Source organism: Psittacula echo, assembly GCF_963264785.1.
Source record: "Psittacula echo genome assembly, chromosome: 5".
Lineage (NCBI taxonomy): Eukaryota > Metazoa > Chordata > Aves > Psittaciformes > Psittacidae > Psittacula > Psittacula echo.
In genome coordinates, this window is record NC_137739.1 from 54,710,872 (window position 1) to 54,729,790 (window position 18,919).

The following is an 18,919-nucleotide window of genomic DNA, read 5'->3' on the forward strand; positions in this document are numbered from 1 at the left end:
AACAGTACCAAGCGTGAACTTCAGTTACAGAGATCTTTCTTCCATGGGACAGACAATGTATCCTGGTTTTGTCTAGTGTTTCTCTTTTTTACATAGTAGGGTTTCCTTTGATGGCTGTTCGTGGGTAAAGCTAACTAATGAGATAGTGTTAACATCAACATGTCTCCAGGTTCACCTCTGTCGTGGTTTAAACCCAGGCCATAAATTAGAACCACGCAGTCTACTTCTCCCCCCACCCTTTCTTCCCTCCGCTCCTGGAGGGACGGAGAGGAGAATCGAAAGTATGCAACTCCCATGGGTTGAGATAAGAACAGTCCAGTAACTAAGGTATAACACAAATCACTACTGCTACCACCAATAATAATAATGATAAGGGAAATAACAAGGGAAGAGAATACAACACCTCACCTACCGACACTTTGCCCCCACTCAGCAGCGATCTAGCCCTTCGGGGAGCTCCCAGTTCTACATCCTGGGCATGATGTGCTGTGGTATGGAATACCTCTTTGGCTACTTTGGGTCAGGTGTCCTGTCTCTGCTTCCTCCTGGCTTCCCCTCCTCCCTGGCAGAGCTTGAGACTCACAAAGTCCTTGGTCAGAGTAAACATTCTGACCAGCAACTAAAAACATCGGTTTTATCAGCTCTGTTCCCAGGCTGAAAGTCAAAAACACAGCACTGCACCAGCTACTAAGAGGGATCAAAAATGACAGCTACTGCTAAACCAGGACAAGCTCTAATAAGGCAAATCTGTAGGAGGTGTCAGGAGATTCCCTGCATCTTATTCTTAGTCATTCTGACTGGTGATTTAAAGATTTATGATTTGAGATATGAAGCAGAAGTAGTGCTGGTACAAGCAGGCAAATTATATGTATTTTAGGCCACATGGAACAGAATTAACTAATGTAAGGTGTCTGAGCTATATATTTCTCAAATACCAGGTGGTTCCATTAACTGTTATCTTTATTGTGCTGGCGCCACCCTCAAAATGAGGGAGGTGACTGGGTCAAAAAACCCTCAAACAAACAGATAGGGCTGAGATCACTTAGAAAAGAAAATATTCCCTTAAAAGGTTTATTCTTGTATTCAGAACAATCTTTCTGTTGATATTTGGCCATTGCATTGTATTCATGTTGAACTGGACTCACAGTACACCCAAGAATTCACTGTATACTGTTAGCAGAGTCTTAGGGCTTCCATCCACTTCTTTCTATTACCTTACTTAGCACCATGGCCTAATGGTTATAGCATGTGTCTTAAAATCGGCTGGTGCATAAGGGGAGGAAAGAAGGAGCAGGCTACCAGCTCTGTTAATAAGAGACAGCTATTGACTCATGCTTCCTGTCTGCCATCTGTTATCTGAGGAGGGCTGTCTCTTGCTTTACTCAGTCCTTAGACTTCTGTCCTGTAAAAATTGAGGAGTGTAACTCTTTGGTTTGCAGCCCAAGATGTAGGGTGAAGGGTTAAGGGGCAGGGGAGCCTAGAATAAGTAATCTGTGCCTGTTGGTTACCAGGAAAATCACTCTTCGTCACAAAGCAAAACACATACTTAACATTTAGTTAAGGTACAAAAAAACCAAAAGACATACATACAACTCCAGGAGAAGCAGATGATTCATTTGGTGGTAAAATCTACTTCTCATTTTCCCAAGTATAACATTTCTACATTTATAATGCTGTATTTCTCATACATTTTATACTTTGACATGTGAAGGACTGCTATAAATCTAAAAGGAACTCAAAAAGGAAATTACTTATGTCATAGTTAGAGTTTTGGATTCCTTTTATTCTTGGTGAAATAATACAAATATATGGCATTCAGTATATCACCTATATCTAAAGCCTGTGGGAGTTTGTCCTGTCAGTGAATTGCTGAGGTGAGTAGCTCGGGAGAGGACGCCTTCAACACCGGAGCGGGGAGGAGATCAGCGTCCAGGAGGCTCAACTCAGAGCGGCCAGAGCCACCGAGGGAGCCTCAGCTCCTCGACAGGACTTGCCCAGGAGCCGGCAGCTCAGCTGACGCGAGCAGGGACTCACAGGGGGCGGAGCCAGGAGGGGCGGCACCAGCCCTGATTGGTTAAAAACCTGCTCCAGGGAGCGCGAGTGAGGAGTTCGTCGAGGCAGTTTGTGCGGGCAGGCGGGTGGGATGGTGAGAACTCGCGTTATGACCAGGGCCTGGTCTGGGAGCTCTGCTCTGGCTGCCCCGGCGGTGGCCAGCGAAGGCACCCAGACAGAGCCGATGAGAGGGGAGGCTGCAGTGCAGAGCTCAGAGTGTAGAGAGTGCCTGCACTGGTCTTGTGAGGGGAGGGTGCACAATGGGCAGGGCTGCACTCGGTGCTCCCTGGTGCAGGTCCTCCTGCAGCAGGGGCTGAGCTGCGGGATGCTGTCAATAGGCTGCAAGATGTCAGGGAAGCTGGGAGGAAGCAGCACTGCTTGCTCCAGGCCCAAACTGTGCAGGGGCCTCAAGCGTCCCCTGCAGCTCATGGAGGAAAGAAGGAGGCTGTTAACCCAGGAAGCTGGGAAATAGTAACAACAAAAAGCAACAAAAAAAGAGGAAGAGGACAATTAAAAGCAAGGGGCTTCCTCCTAAATCTGTTGTCCCCACCCAGAACTGCTTTGCTGTCCTGCAGGGGACTGATGAGGATACACATTTGCACCAGGAACAACTGGTTGATGCACTGCTAAAGAAGATCATTACTGGTGATGCGAGGAAAAAGCAGCGGGTTGTAGTAGTAGGGGACTCTACTTTGAAAGGAACAGAGGTACCCATCTGTCGACCTGACCCAGTCTCAAGGGAGGTGTGCTGCCTACCAGGGACACAGATCAGGGATGTTGCAGAGAGGCTGCCTGCTCTAGTGAGTCCCACAGACTATTGCCCACTTCTAGTGATCCATGTCGGTGCTACTGATATAGATAGCAGTAGCCTGGAGGACATAAAGAAGGACTACAGAGCCCTGGGAGAGGTGGTTAGGAGCTCTGGAGCTCAGATTGTCTTTTTGTCAATTCTCCAGGATAAAGGGGAGGACCCCAAAAAAGCTAGGAGGATTGGCCAGGTTAATAAATGATTAGGAGGGTGGTGCCATAGTCAGGGGTTTGGGTATCTAGAACATGGGACTCAATATAGTAGGCAAGGTCTACTGGACGCTGGTGGGGCTGGTCTGACAAAGAAGGGGAAGAGCAGTTTTGCCGGACTGGTCAAGGGAGCTTTAAACTAGATGTGTTGGAGGAGGGGGGCATCATTCCATCCCAACACACCCAGTCAGTTGCCAGCACCTACAATAAATGCTTGGAGTGATGCAGAGATATTCCAGCCACTCCAGCCAATGAGCCGGCTTCATTTGGAGCTCGGCTCAGATGCCTCTATGGAAACACCCACGGCATGGAGAAAAAAAAAGAGGAATTAGAGTTGTGTGCACGTCTACGGGGGTATGATATAGTAGGCATCACAGAAACATGGTGAGATGGCTCCTATGACTGGAGTGTTGGAATAGAAGGTTACAGGCTCTTTAGAAAAGACAGGCCTGGCAGGCGGGGAGGGGGAGTTGCTATTTATGTTAGGAATAGGCTGGAGAGTATGGAACTCTGTCTGGGGACAGGTGAGCAGTCAATAGAGAGTTTGTGGGTCAACGTTAAAGGGAGAACAGCAATGGGAGACATTACTGTGGGGATCTGTTACAGACCGCCTGATCAAGAGGACTCTGTGGATGAAGTGCTCTATAGACAGATAGGAACAGCCTCATGCTCACAGGCCCTTGTTCTCAGGGGGGACTTCAACCACCCTGACATCTGTTGGAGGGATGTTACGGTCCGGCACAAGCAATCCAGGAGGTTCCTCGATTGTGTGGAAGACAACTTTCTTCTGCAAGTAACAGAGGAGCTGACAAGGAGAGGTGCCATGCTTGGCCTCGTGCTCACCAACAGAGAAGAGCTGGTTGGAAATGTGACGCTCCAGGGCAGCCTTGGATGCAGTGACCACGAGATGGTCGAATTCGAGATCCTCAGGACAGTGAGAAGAGTGTGCAGCAAGCTCACTGCCCTGGACTTCAAGAGAGCAGACTTTGGCCTCTTCAGGAACCTGCTTAGTAAGGTTCCATGGGACACAGCCCTAGAGGGCAGGGGGGCCCAAGACTGCTGGTTGATATTCAAGGATCACCTGCTCCAAGCTCAGGAGTGTTGCATCCCAACTAGAAGGAAGTGCAGCAGGAGGGCCAGGAGACCTCCTTGGATGGATAAGGAGTTGCTGAGAAAACTTCGAAGGAAAAAAGAGGCTTATAGGTAGAAGCAAGGACAGGCGTCCTGGGAAGAATACAGGGATGTTGTCTGGGAAGCTAGGGACCAGTTTAGGAAAGCTAAGGCCCAGTTAGAGTTAAACTTGGCTAGGGATGTTAAAGATAACAGGAAGGGGTTTAAGTTTGAACCCGTTACCCCTTGTCCTGTCACTACAGTGCCTAATGAAGAGTCCCTCCCCAGCATCCCTATAAGGCCCCCTTCAGACACTGGAAGGCTGCTATGAGGTCTCCACGCAGCCTTCTCTTCTCCAGGCTGAACAGCCCCAACTTTCTCAGCCTATCTTCATACAGGAGGTGCTCCAGTCCCCTGATCATCCTCGTGGCCCTCCTCTGGACTTGTTCCAACAGTTGCATGTCCTTTTTATGTTGAGGACACCAGAACTGCACACAATACTCCAAGTGAGGTCTCAGGAGAGCAGAGCAGAGGGGCAGGATCACCTCCTTCGACCTGCTGGTCATGTTCCTCTTGATGCAGCCCAGGATGCGGTTGGCTTTCTGGGCTGCAAGCGCACACTGAAGCCGGCTCATGGTCATTTTCTCATCGACCAACACCCCCAAGTCCTTCTGTGCAGGGCTGCTCTGAATCTCTTCTCTGCCCCACCTGTAGCTGTGCCTGGGATTGCTCCGACCCAGGTGTAGGACCTTGCACTTATCATGGTTAAACTTCATAAGGTTGGCATCAGCCCACCTCACAAGTGTGTCAAGGTCCCTCTGGATGGCATTCCTTCCCTCCGGCGTATCAATCAAACCACACAGCTTGGTGTCATCGGCAAACTTGCTGAGGGCGCACTCAATCCCACTGTCCATGTCACCGACAAAGATGTTGAACAAGACCGGTCCCAACACTGATCCCTGAGGGACACCACTCGTTACCGGTCTCCAGCCGGACATCGAGCCATTGACCACAACTCTTTGCGAGTGGCCATCCGGCCAGTTCTTTATCCACCGAAAAGTAGCTGTTGGAAGAGAGCAGTTGCATGGCTAATCACCAGTTCTGGGAATAAGATTCTGTTGGCTTTGCAAGTGGCATTAACTCAGCTAAAGTAGTATTGTGACTTCCTTCTTTAGATGCCTTGGGTAAATACTCTGAGATTAAAGAAATAGAAGCCTGGCAATGAGGACCTGTGCTAATGCTTAAATTCGCTGTACAGTCAGTGGAGGGAGGTAGTTGCTTCTCAGGAGAAATTTGAAGCAGTAACACAATCTGCTTGCCTCCCTTTGTTGATTTGCCTGTCTTCTTTTATTGATTATATGCAGATTCTGGTCTGATAATTCAGTGTTGCTGCACTCCAGAAGATAACTGTGCTGTGAAGGAATTGATAGTACCAAGCTGCCAAGGCTACCAGACTGACAAAAAAGAGGATGTCTTGTTTAGGATGGGGGCATAAAGCAAATAGAAAAGAAGCGACTAGACAGGACACAATCCCTCCTGCAAGTGATGGTCTGAGTGGTGCAATGTGGTAACGATCTTGCCTCCCCCTGCTGCCTGAGCTCTCCTGCATTCCTGTTATATCTGATTAGAGTATGTTTGGTGGAGGGCAAAGTATAATCATGCCAGAAAGACTCCTATACTGAAAGATAGGTTTTGGGTGTCTCTGAAATGAATGGCAGGCACAGCAGAGTGGATTTGTGATGAAAGTTATGATTGCAAGTACATATTGAAGCTTTGTATTGAGTTTGCTGTCTTGGGTTGTGGTATGTGGGGCATTAGGGGGAAAAATCCAACTTTGGAGGTTGTAGTTCTGATAGTATTTAGTCATTCTTGAATCCTAGAAAGGAGTATCAGAGAAGCGTGTATGCAGTGCAGCATCCCTGTCGTCAAGTACCTTGTTCTAACAGGTCTGCCATTTTGCTAATTGGTTTGAAATAAAGGACATAAAATGCCTGAAAGCCAATGGGAATGCTTCCCAAGTGCTTTCCAGTCATCAGAGATGCGTCAGGCTTTGGGAGAACTGACAAAAAGGATCCAACGCAGTGGGTAGCACACACTTCCTCCTGTTTCATGTAAACAACCTTCACATACTGAACCCCATAGAAATTAGCGTGAGTTGCAAGTCTTGTCAGCAAGATGAGCTGTAGAGCTGTTACAGACGTGCAGGAAGGTGGGAAGGATGCATTGGTGCAGCTACTTGTGAAGGATCTTTAGTGTTTTCTAAGTACTTCATGTACTTAAAAAGCCTTTGGCTTCTGATTTGTTAGTATTTGACATCAGTTGCAGCATCAGGTCACTGCAGCCCCGTGTTAACTGCTCTTAAGGTGTTAGAGGTAGGAGCTGGATTTGGTCATGGAGGATGATGTACTTTGATGTGATAACAAAGTACCTCCTCACAACCCATGGACTTTTCTGAAAAGGACCCCAAAGCACTGGCATTAAACAGGCAGGAGGAGGGGAGTGTGTGTTGTGTTCCCATTAGCTATTTTTCCCATGGACTTTTCTGAAAAGGACCCCAAAGCACTGGCATTAAACAGGCAGGAGGAGGGGAGTGTGTGTTGTGTTCCCATTAGCTATTTTCTGTAGCTGCACTGAAAATGCCATGGATTCAAGAAGTTGTATTAGGCCTATTCTACTGCATATCCTAAAGGCTCTCTGTGTGCTCTCCTTCTGCTGAAACACTGGGAGAGGGACTGCAGAGGGCAAAAGCCCAGGAAGGACACAAAGCAAAAGATGACTTAAAATTGGATCATTTTAGGCCAATGGAAATCAGATCTTGTTGTTAGCTCACTTTTTAATACTTTCTTCTACCTAAATACCTTGATTGGATTTTTTATTTTTAGGAAGAGGTATATACTGATAAGATTAGAGAAAGCAGGTTGGTCTGATACTGCTGGCCATTTAAGACTGAAATAAAAGACACCAAGGTTTACGTTTTAAACGGCTGAAGTTAATTGCTCAGAACTGGCTGTAGGGTGAGTCCTTTCCAGGTAACAAAAATAAAAGTCTTGTTCCAGCCCTTTCGTTTTGCTGAGCTGCACCCAGTGTTTGTTGCAGCAAGACAGAAATAGGCCACTCCAGTTCTCCTCCCATGGGCTGAAACCAGTGTCCCTTCCTGTTTGGGTTTGCTCACAGATGGACGGTTAACATCCTGAGCAAACCAGGATTTTTCTGTGGTTTGTGGCGTACTGTTTGTGAACAGCAGTGTGCCTGCTGTTAGCAATGCCAGTGTTGAGCATAGGGCTACACGTTTTATTACCTGCCAAGTGCCTTTACAGCAATGTTTGCTAAGAACAGTTTAATGACAACACACGTCTGCCTATTATGTATGCAATAAATAGAGATGTTGTAAAATTACTGGTAATAAGAAATGCTACAAGATCATTTACGTGGCTTAAGTGCTGTGTGCATTGCTGTCTTAAGCACAGGTAGCAGCATAGATTTCTTTGTCATTTTAGTGAAGATGTTTACTGATGATTATATATTTGAAGGTTTGTTTAAAAAACCTAAAATGTGTTGATGCTTTTTGGACTGTCCAGACCTTCTGAGCCTGCAGTGTAATGCTATGTAATTGCTGAAAATCAATTTCTTATAGGACTGATGATTCCCAGGGGTGCTGGACACATTAGGAGAAAAACCTTTGCTGCACTGCTTTAGTGCTTTTAATCCTTGCTGGATCTTGAATATTCTAAGACTTTAGGAAAGTCAAAACATCAGAGTAGTTTTTACGATTTCATGAGATAAAGTTGTTAGAAATTGGATGGTCTGTTTTAGAGCTTACCTGTTCATTGACTTACTAGTACAGATAGGTCCCTATTATACGATTTCCCAAAACATCTCCAAACTTCAGAAAAAAAGGTCCCATCAGAATATAGCAAAAGAGTTCATGCAATCTTTTCACACCCATTTTAATTTGTTTTATTAAATATGATCTCAGGCATGTTTGCTTTTGTTGAGGGTGAGCAGTTCATTTTCTTGCTTACCATCAATCCATTTTCAACACCTGTGGATGTTCCCTCTGTGGCTGGCCCTAGTAGCTACTACTGTGATATATGCTCTTCTTATGCTCAAGAAATGCAGATCCAGGCTTTCTGTGGTTAGCTCCCTCATATCTCTCCCTAATGGTTGGGTGTCGGAGCAGAAGGTTATTGCTGGTTGCATAAGTGCTGGATTATTCTACTGTATTAGGCTTGTATGTATACTCCATCTCTGCATCCTTCCATTGCCTTCCATGGGGTAATTTCTAACATGCAAACAATTCCCAAGATGCTCATGAGATGTGCTAGCTCCAATAAGGACTGGGCAGCCAAGGTGGGGCTTGTAAGGGGAGAGAAACAACATGAAGGAACAATTTTGGTGTCTCTCACTTCTGTGGATTTATATTGTGATCTTTTTCACTCATCGTAACTTTGTTGCCCATAGATGTATATAGTCAGTCAAAAGCCACTCTGAATATGTGCGTTCCAGCACAAGTGATGCCATTTCTTGCCTTGTAATGCCTTTGTGATATCCTCAGTACAGAAGAGTGTGCAGTTAATTCTGCAGTCAGGGTGATAACATCTTTTTAGGAGAAGATCATTTCATGGTCTTTAGGCTGTTGAACTTTAACTTTGATGAGTCTTACTGATGTGGCAGTCTCCACCAGCGTCTGCTGAGCAGCTGGAAGATCTGAGACCATATAAAAATCAACTGATTGTCTCTCCAATACTTCATGATGACATGGGTATGATTTTTTTATCTGTGTGTTCTGTCCAGTTTCTTCATCTTGTCTCCATCATCATATGCTCTTGATATTTAAGGCCACTCCTGCCTTCCATGCTGCATGTGAATTTGTTAGTACTCCAGGTGCTCTTTATCTCATTTGAATATGGCAGTTGATGGCACAGAAGATGATTTATGCTGTTTTTCTCTAAACTTCTGTGTTTGTATCTGTTCATTGCTGAGTGTAGCTTTCACAAGGTCTTCCCAGTTCAAGAAATATGATTATCCAAAACTGTGTTAGATTTTGTGCTAAAGTCAGCTCCCGTGAAGAGCACTTGAACAACAAAAAAAGATGTTGGTGGGTAGATGAGTAAGGACATTTGGTTACTGCTTTTTAGCATTTTATACTTTTATTAGCATAGGCCTCTTCTACAGAACTAATAACATAGTGTTATATTTTTTTAATCTGCTGGTTTATAAATGGTAGCTCAGAACAATGGCTTCTTAATGCAAGCTACAAAATACAACTTACCTATAAGTCAAGGCACAACGCTACTCAGATGATAACTCTCAGATTAAAGGACATCTCACAGCAGGTCAGTTCTGCCTGAATCGTACTATCAGGGGAAGGTAGAATTTACTAAACCTTGGATCATCTGAAGCGGAACCATCACCATGAAGGAAGGAAATACTGTTTCACCTTTTCATCCTAGTTTTCCCAGGAGCTCCCAGCAAGACATATAATGGCATGTTACATGTATGATCCAGAATGTGCCTGCTTACTTTGAGAATGCCCCATGTCTGTTGTGGTATGTCAGGTGTCTAGAGATGAACTGGTTACACTGGGTGCAAGAGTCACTTCAGACTACATGGTATCTTACTGTGCAGTGGCTCATCTCAGTCCCTGTGGCTTCGTACTCCCATTCCTTTCCATACCCTTGAATCAGACCAGACTGTTTCTGCCAAGACTGCCAACTGTCCCTACAACTAATGGTGATATCTTGATGGAAGTAGCCAGGATGAATTAGATTAATTTGTCATGAAAAATTATTTCCAATATTTAAAATTACTATATAGACCTTGCAGATGTTATCTGTGAAATTAGCTTTCTCTATCTCTCTGCTTTGCCCAGTCAAAGCCATCAAGCTGAAAGGCAGGCACTGGCACAGTGCCTTTTCTGTCTCATTTCTCCTTCTCTGTTCATCTCAGAGAGAGAGGAAAGACTTGGTATTCATGATGCTTCCTTAATTGACTCTCTTTCCATATGGAGATAGGCAGTCCCTTGGACACTTTGATTGATTGGAAGAGTCTATTATGTGATATGGAAAAGATATGCAAAAGAAGTGCCATCACCATAAGCACACAAAGGTCCCACTTGGTGGTGCATATTGGCTTATCCCAATCTGCTTGGTTTCTCTGCCTTCTCTTACACACAGTTAGCCCCTAGAACAGCTCACAGGGTGCATCTGGTGAATCCTGTGCCACTAGGTACCAGAATCCAAGATACTGCTCTTTAGAAGGAAACTATTCTCCCTCTGCTAAAAGGTCTGAGAATGCATAAGGGAAAGATTATTTTCATTACCTTTATTTGCTTCCTTACCAGCATCCTCATTTCTTTTCTGTGTAATCAAGAAAAAGGAGGTTGAAACTGGGAGATAAAGCGCAAAAGAGGGAAACTGTATGCTGATAAGTCAAATCTTGGTATGAGTTTCAGAGTGACTTCCTGCTTTGTGATAATTATAGGTGGGGAGTAGGTGGCTGGGTAAAACATAAATCTCAGGGAATATCCATTATATTAATGCAAAAGTTATCCCACTGAAGGGGCTCAGATGCAGGGAGGATGTACAAGAAAAGCCACCTTACAATAATGATGATGGTGCATCCACAGTCTTGAAGGAACTGCCGGATTAAGTGGCTAAGCCACTGTCCATCATATTTGAGAAGAAATCATGGCAGTCTGGTGAAATTCCCACTTCTGGAAAAGGAAAAACGTATCTCCAGCTTTAAAATGGAATAAAAGGAAGTCCTGGGGAACTACAGGCCAGTCAGTCTCACCTCTGTGCAAGGTAAGATTATGGAGCAGATCCTCCTGGAACCTGTGCTAAGGCACATGGAAAATGATGAGGTAATTGCCAACACCTCATGTTGATGACAGCCAACGTGACTTCACTAAGAGCAAATCATGCCTGACCAATTTGGTGGCCTTCTGCAATGGGGTTATGGCATTGGTGGATAAGGGAAGAGCAACTGACCTCATCTACCTGGACTTGTGTGAAGCGTTTGACACTGGTCCTCTTGTGGTCAGTCTGAGCCCTTTGGGTAGGGGTTTTCTACCATCCAGATCTTGTGTTCTTCTGACAAGTTTAGCATTTTTCCATTTCTGAACAAGAAAGAACTGCAATCCTTCATGCTGTGATACTGCTAAAGGGAGCAGAAGGACAGGGCAGATTGGGGTGGATTACTGTTGGAAGTTGTATCAAAGCACCAGAGTTTAGGATTTTAGGATTCAGCTGGAGTTGTGTGGAATCAGACTTTTAAGCCTGACTACAGGCCACATTTCAAACTGCCAAGAAAAGAAAAATACGGTATTTTAAATAGTGAGTTTTTATTCACTGCCTTTTATTAAATGAGCAAAAATGCAAAATGGCAATTCAGCCCCCAGCTGAAAAGCATGTTAGATCGACAGCTCTGGAATCCTAAGCTTGTGCTCAGAATGAGAAATATACACAGAGTAGCTATTCTTTATGTACCTTATTCATCTCTAAGAGCAGTATTTCCATTAGAGATTAGAAGGTCAGTTTTCCTGACCTGCCCAGTCTTTGACAGAGCTGCTAAATAGCGTGGGGAAATGAGGAACTTTTCTTCTGTAGCTCTGTTGCTTATGTGACTGCTGAAGAGAGAAAGAGCCATGAGGCAGCTTAGTGCACCCAGCCGTGGCAGCAGAGCAAGAAGGAGGGGTTGAGCTGAGCAGAACAAAATGGAGTTTGTGTCATCTGCCACCTTAGGACATTATTTCCCTCTGAACAACCGATTGGCAAAAGACTGTTCTGTCCTCTTGGAGGACCGACCAGCACAGAATTTTAGCCTCTCCCTCCCTGTCAAGTGTTACTGGAAGATGACTTAGCACTGCAGCCAAGGTGCTTGCCTCAAAGCTGTGTATTTAATAATTCCAGCTTTTCTTCTTGAACACAGGGATGGTCACCTGTCCTGGGTTCAGCAGTAGCAGTCATTTTTTCTCCTTCTTAGTAGCTGGTACAGCGCTGTGTTTTTGACTTTCGTCCTGGGAACAGTGCTGATAACACTGATGTTTTTAGTTACTGCTCAGTAATGTTTACTCTGACCAAGGACTTTCTGAGCCTCATGCTCTGCCAGGGAGGAAGGGAAGCCAGGAGGAAGTAGAGACAGGACACCTGACCCAAACTAGCCAAAGAGGTATTCCATACCACAGCACGTCATGCTCAGGAGGTAAACTGGGAGTTACCCGGAAGGGCTAGTTCACTGCTGAGTGGGGGCGAGGTATCAGTCGGCAGGTGGTGAGGTGGTGTATTCTCTTCCCTTGTTATTTCCTTTATCATTATTATTATTGGTAGTAGCAGTAGTGGCTTGTGTTATACCTTAGTTACTAAACTGTTCTTATCTCAACCTGTGGGAGTTACATTCTTTCAATTCTCCTTCCCATCTCTTCGGGAGTGGGGGAAGGAAGGGGAGGAGTGAGTGAACGAGCTGCCTGGCTGGGTTTAAACCACGACATCACCTTAGGGTATGGATAATGTAAGGCATAGGTAATAGTTGGCAGTTCACTTCTCACCACTCTCAGTCTGATGCTGGGAGCACCGCTGTGGTGTGAAGGAGCTGCCATTAGCCACCTTGGTGAAGGGGGTGGAGATTTGCTTCTGTCCCAGTCTGTCACCCTCTTTTTCACTGAGGCAACACTGCAGCTCTGTTTCCTGTTCAAATGCTTGTATGCCATTCACCTAAGCCTCCTGGGTTCCTTCTGCCACCTCACCTTCCAGTCCAATCAAATTTCACTTTTCTGTCTGGTGCAGAAGAGCAAGCAATGTCCTGGAACATTTCTTGGGATATGGGACAAGGGGATGAGGGAAGAAATGAATAGAGCTTTGTCAAACAAAAGGCTGGTGTCTTTTTGATTTTATAGCCTGCAACCTTTTCGGATAAAGCAATTAGGCAAAAAGAAAAAGATGAAAGAGATGATTTATCATGCTGTTTTTTAAATGCCTCACTTTGGATTTGCTTCATCTTTTTATTTTTTGTTTAAAGCCAAAGGCACTTGGCCTGCTTTAAAAAAAATAAAAATCAGAACATGAAGAAACACCACAAATAGCCATGTCGAAGAGTAATGAATCCAGCCAGACAGAAGGAGTTGTGTCGAAATACAAAAGGCAGAAAAGTGTAGGCTGGAATTGGTATTGACTGTGCAACGTGCACAGTGCTAATGGACTTGCAGAAGAAACAAGAACATTGCAGCCATGAAGTGAAAACCTGGTCCACTGTGAATACAGATGAGAGTGAGAAAGACAGTGCTTTTATGGGGCTGCTTTTGCTTACATGGCCTCTTGAGCTAACCTGCTTATAAAGTCAGAGTGACAGGATGTAGATTAGCAATCAGCATCCTCATTTAGCTGTTTCTCCCCAGGCTGATTTACACTGCTGTGATTTCTCTTTCCTTTTGTCTTTTCCTGCTGGCTGGTGACTGTTTGCTGAGCCCATCTCTTCTGTTTTACATGTTTTGTTGGTTGGTTCGTTTTTGTTGTTGTGGTTTGGTTTTGGGTGTGTTTTTTTTTGTTTGAGAGGGAAGACATAAAAGTTAGAAGGCTGGTCGCTTACCTCTGTGTGTGTGTGTTGCCTACAGTTCATACCCTAGTCTGTGCCAAGTAGGTCTTCCAGGAGCAGCAGCTTTGGAACAACTTCCATTTGCCTTCTGCTGAGAGTTGTTGTTTTTCCCAGACACCCTGTTGCTCAGATTAGGGAGGAGTATTGGCCTGTATCTACTTGATCAATATGCTCTGTCAAAGAGTTGATCGACAAAATCCTATTAAAACAGTGTGATACCCTTAGCTTTCTTCTCCCATTGAAAGAGAGTGTCCTGGTAGGTGGAGAAGAGATTGTGTGTGACAAAAGCTGTAACACGTTTTCTTGAGTGCCTGCAGGTGGCTGTGTATTGTTTTTTCCTGCTTCTGCATTGCTTCTGAGTTGCACTTTTGAGTAACTCCTTGGTGAAGGCTACCTAGGAGGGCTTCAAGGCAGAAAAAAGGAAGGGAGATTAGGGGGTCCTGGCATTAGTCTTGTTTGTGTTTGGGGCTGGAGGTATGTTCAGTACTGAGGTGAGGCAGAAGTGTTAAGGCAATGAACTGTAACCCATCTGACACTGATGAGACCATATTTGCACACTGACAATGGATTTTAGGCTATTCCTTGCCATAGTGATGTGAGGCTCTGCTGCATCTGCAGACACCAGAGATGGGGGCTTCGGTGGATTTTTGTATCCTTGTATATAGATAACACAAGGGGGAGGCTTAAAACTTACAAGGGGTAGGCAAGGTCATGGCTGGGAGAAAGCGAGTAAGTTGCTGACCTCTCTACCTGTCTTTGGGCTATCAGAATAAGCTAAATAAACCCACATTAAACTGTTTATAAAGGTGCAAAATGATAATCCAATGATACAAGTGCCATTTTTGCATATATAGGGAATATTTTCAAAAGATATTAATATAATTTTTTGCATTGGGATACTGTGATACAGCGCAATTAAGGTACCTACAGTAAGATTCAGGATTACAAAAGTAATTAGCCACAGACCCGTGCTGAGGGGGTTGCATTTACGTTACTGGGATTTAAATGTCTGAATCTAAGATATCAGATAATTTAGTCATTAGACTCTTAGGCCACTAAGCTACTTTTTCCACCTTGAAAATGCCTATCTGATATCTCTAAAATAATACTTGCAGATCTCTACAGACATGGTGATCTAGTCCTGGGATATTTGATTAGCAGCTCCTAGATATAAATACTTTATATCCTGTGATAGGATAGAGATAATCCATATCAGAACCTGAGCTCCTTCATCTTCTCCTGCTCTTGGTTTCCCACTTGGAGGAGCACTGATGAATCACTTTGGCCTTTCAGCCATGCAGTAATGAAAAACTGATTATCGTACAGCTCCCACAGGTCAGCCTCTCTCTTATCCAGCATTGCACTCACCAACTGTCCTTCCCTGTGTGTCTGGCCAGAATCCAGGGAACTCCAATTAACTAATACATGGAGGAAGTTAGCAAAGATATGTTTATAAGACAAAACTGAAGTTGTACAAGCCTTAACTTAAGGAACAAATGAACATTAAGGAAACATTATCTGACAGTGAGAGCTAAAAGACACAGTGATTTCCCCTGGACCAGGGGTAAAGGCACAACAAGTGCTGTTGGAAATTAGGCACGGAGCACCCTGTGCTACAAGTGTGTGCAGTCCTGTTTGCCCTGCGAGACTATCCGCTGACTGCTCCAGTGACAGCCAGCTGCAGGTAAACTGTGTGAACGTGGGCATGTGTCATATAAATTCAGCATCATTGCTGGGCTAATGAATGAATTTGATCGGGGCTTCTCGCAAAACAAGCCTTGACATATATGGGACATCACTAATTCAGAGCTTCATTAAAGTATACAGTATAGACATGCCTTGGGATTCTTGTTCTGGCTTATATCACTACAGACAAGTTCATTTTTTCTGTGCTTTATTTCCCCCAGCTGCAAATACCTCAGATACTTGAGACTTACCTAAGTCATGGAAGGGTTGCAAGGTGAAAAATTAATGAATCATAAATAGCTTCAGATTGCAGGATGAGAGAAGTTGAAGACCAGCAAAATGTTAATTTTTATTACTCTTTGACCTTCTGTTCCATAGTTTTCTTGAGCTTAAATGGGACATCCTGCCCTGAGAACAGGTAGAAAACTTGACCTAGTGATTTATATTATTTTTTGTGTTATCTAACTCGTTTTCCTGTTGGCTCTAGTTGACACATAGTATTTTATTTTTCATCAGTACAGAAATGTGAGCAGCTTTTGATTTTGTGTATTAATAATTTGAGTTTATATCCTTAAAAGAACAACATTGTCTAGACTCACAATGCTTATTGAAAATCCTTAAAGGTCAGAGATTTTCTTTTAAAATAGCAATGACTTTGTGTCTTGTGGTACTTCTCTCTACTTGCAATGCTAATGCAGTCCTTGTGTGGTTGCTGAGACACAGTGCTGGATTTTTTTTTTGAGGTATACAAGCAGCATTTTGTAGATCAAATGCCATAGAATTTGAGCCACTCAAGGGGAAAAAACTTTCTAGTTTTTTTGGCATTGAAAAGGTAAAATTATTCATTGCCCTTTATGAAGCACTAAACAAATTATGAGATTTTGTATGGTGTGTCAGCGATTGGCTTGAATGTATTTAACTCGGTAGTGATATGAGATTTACAGAGCACACAAGAAGGGAGCCTTAAATAGTTTTACCCATTGACCTTTGCCAAGATAATAAGCCTGAATATCAACTCCTCACCAGTTAAATTGTGTACTAATGAAGTGACATTGGATACTCTGCTACAGCCATGCTAGTAAGAAGTATTCCTGGTCACTTGTGTAGAAATCTGTATTCAAAAATGTGAGTGTAAAAAATAGCTTTCATGGCTATTTGTTATTAAAAAGATGAATAAGAACAGTGAAGAGAGTGCTGTCAAGCAGCTTAGACTGAAATCCAACAATATGAAGGAAATTGGCAAAAAAAAAAAAAGTTGAAATATAATCAGGAGGCTGAAGGGGAAGGTGTTATGGAGAAAGATTAGAAAAGTTTAGTACATATCGCCTGGTAAAATGACATACGGTGAAATGATGAATCAACTGTGATGCCTTTCCAAGGAAGGTGAATTATTTAAGGAAGTTCACAGGGCGCTAACTGGAATATTGGATTAAATTAAGAAAGGAAAATGGTGAATACCATAGACAGCATCCCAACAGTGAGCTGTGTTTATTTTTGCATTGTTTTGCTATGGCAGGATTCCTTGAGAAGGGATAGAAATCTCATCAGTTAGACACTGGAAATTATGATGAAACAGCAGAGTATGGTCAGGCTGCTATATGCTTTAATGAAATACACTGTGTAAGAGAGAAAGAAGGGAAGGGAACTGCATGATTTGGCCACCTTTTCTGTTTCTAGCTTGTATGGATCTGTGAAATGTATGCCTCAGAATAATGAAAATCTGGAAATGCCTTCCAACTTCAAAAGACTTATTTTTCTTTCTAAATCTGGCTAATGACTGGATATGTTTGCCCAATTAGTGATAACATGAATAAATTTATAAGGTATGCAAGACACTGATTCTCAAATTATATTTTATTTAATTCATATTGTAATTACGTATTATAATAACTTATGCTGAATTAGGAAGTGTAGAATAGTTTATTGTGTAAAAATAGCAGCATTTTGAAACCTCTAGCTTCTTTACTAGAGCTAAAGAATTGTGGCATAAACTCCATGTTTAGGCAAATTACAAATGATATTATGTAGCATGCATTACGGTATCAAATGAGCAAGAAATGCCATTGAGGAAGGTATTGTCAAATACACTGTAGGAAAAAGCTGTTGCCAAAAACTTCAAATCCTAAACTCAAATCTCAATTAGAAGAGGTATCCACTGAGAAAGAGAAACATGTGGAAGTGTAGCATGTATCCAAGATCTTTCCAGGTTGATGGTAAAGGAGGGCTTAGTGGAAGGCTCATTCTCTAGCCTGTGTTTGAGCAGAAGCAAGTAAGTGTAGTGTTAAGTCTTCTCCTTTGTGGCAGGTGTTTCTGACTGCCAGGCTGTCATACCCAACATTGCTCACCAGCATGAAACCTCAAAACAACAACAAAAGTGTAGTCTGTCATTTAGTTGCATTTAGTTCTGCTCAGTCATGTAGTTTGTTTGACCTTTGGCAAATCATTTAGGTTCTGATGCATAAAAGCAGTAAATTCTGATAAACCTCAGGGTTGCCCTGTATAGTGCTTAGGAGCCCATCAGCTTTTAGAATAAAATCCTCAGAAATAAGTTATGTGCCTACAGTGTGAAGAAGCTATTAAATAAGGATGATGTTCATGACAGCCAGCAGAGTGCCAGTGACTGGTGGGAAGTTAGGACAGGATTCCAGTAGCCAGTTGTGCATGCCAACTAAGGGAATGTGCTAGTCCCCTCTCCTCTGTGAAGCCTTGATCTTGCTGCAGCCTTGAGCTCAGTGCCCACATAAATATGAAATTCACATTCAAAAACCTGCTTGAAGATTTAGATGCCAAATAGATGCTAATATGTGGTCATACAGCTGCAGTATGTTGATGAGGCAGTTTGGTGCTCTGCCTAGCTGATCTGCTTTTACATCCTCTTCTTTCTATTAAACAGAAACTCCCTTGTTGCCAGACTCCAAATTGCTTGTCTTGATCTCTCCACATGTTTAATTGCTCATGGGATATCTTTTGCTCAGACCAAGGGTTTTGAAAGTGACTATACGCCTTGATTCCTGTATTCTTTGTGTTGGTAACCTTGTACCTTGTGGAGGAAGTGCTAGTGACATGTTTAAAAGCTGTAGAAACTTGGGAGCTTCTCGGATTGGACATCTATCACTTTTTTAATTAGATTGGTGGTGTACTGTTGAGCTGTGTCAGGAGTGAGTGAGAAAAGCACTGTGATTTCCTCTTCTACGTGAGGATGAAATTAGGGAAGTATGACAGTCCTGCAGCAATCCTGCTGGTTTGGTGCCTTTGCTGGAGCACAGCTGTGCCCAGCAGCTGGTCTGGAATCAGGGAACCAGGAAATTTGCACAGTTAGCAGATATAAATAGAGAATCTGTAACTATGAGAGATGCTTAACTCTGCAGTAAATAAATCCTAGTCCAAATAAAAGGCTAATTGAAATCTTAAAAAACTGTCTTGTGCCTCAATTCTTTCCCTTTTGAGTCTCTCTTTATCTGAA

The 18,919-nt window shown here is 43.5% G+C and overlaps 1 protein-coding gene across 3 annotated transcripts in view; it reads left to right on the forward strand.

The window, feature by feature from the left end:
• NRXN3 (neurexin 3) overlaps nt 1-18,919 on the forward strand; it is a gene marked incomplete at both ends in the record, with an annotated part of 1,004,347 nt that overhangs the window by 275,466 nt on the left and 709,962 nt on the right. The window lies entirely within an intron of this gene.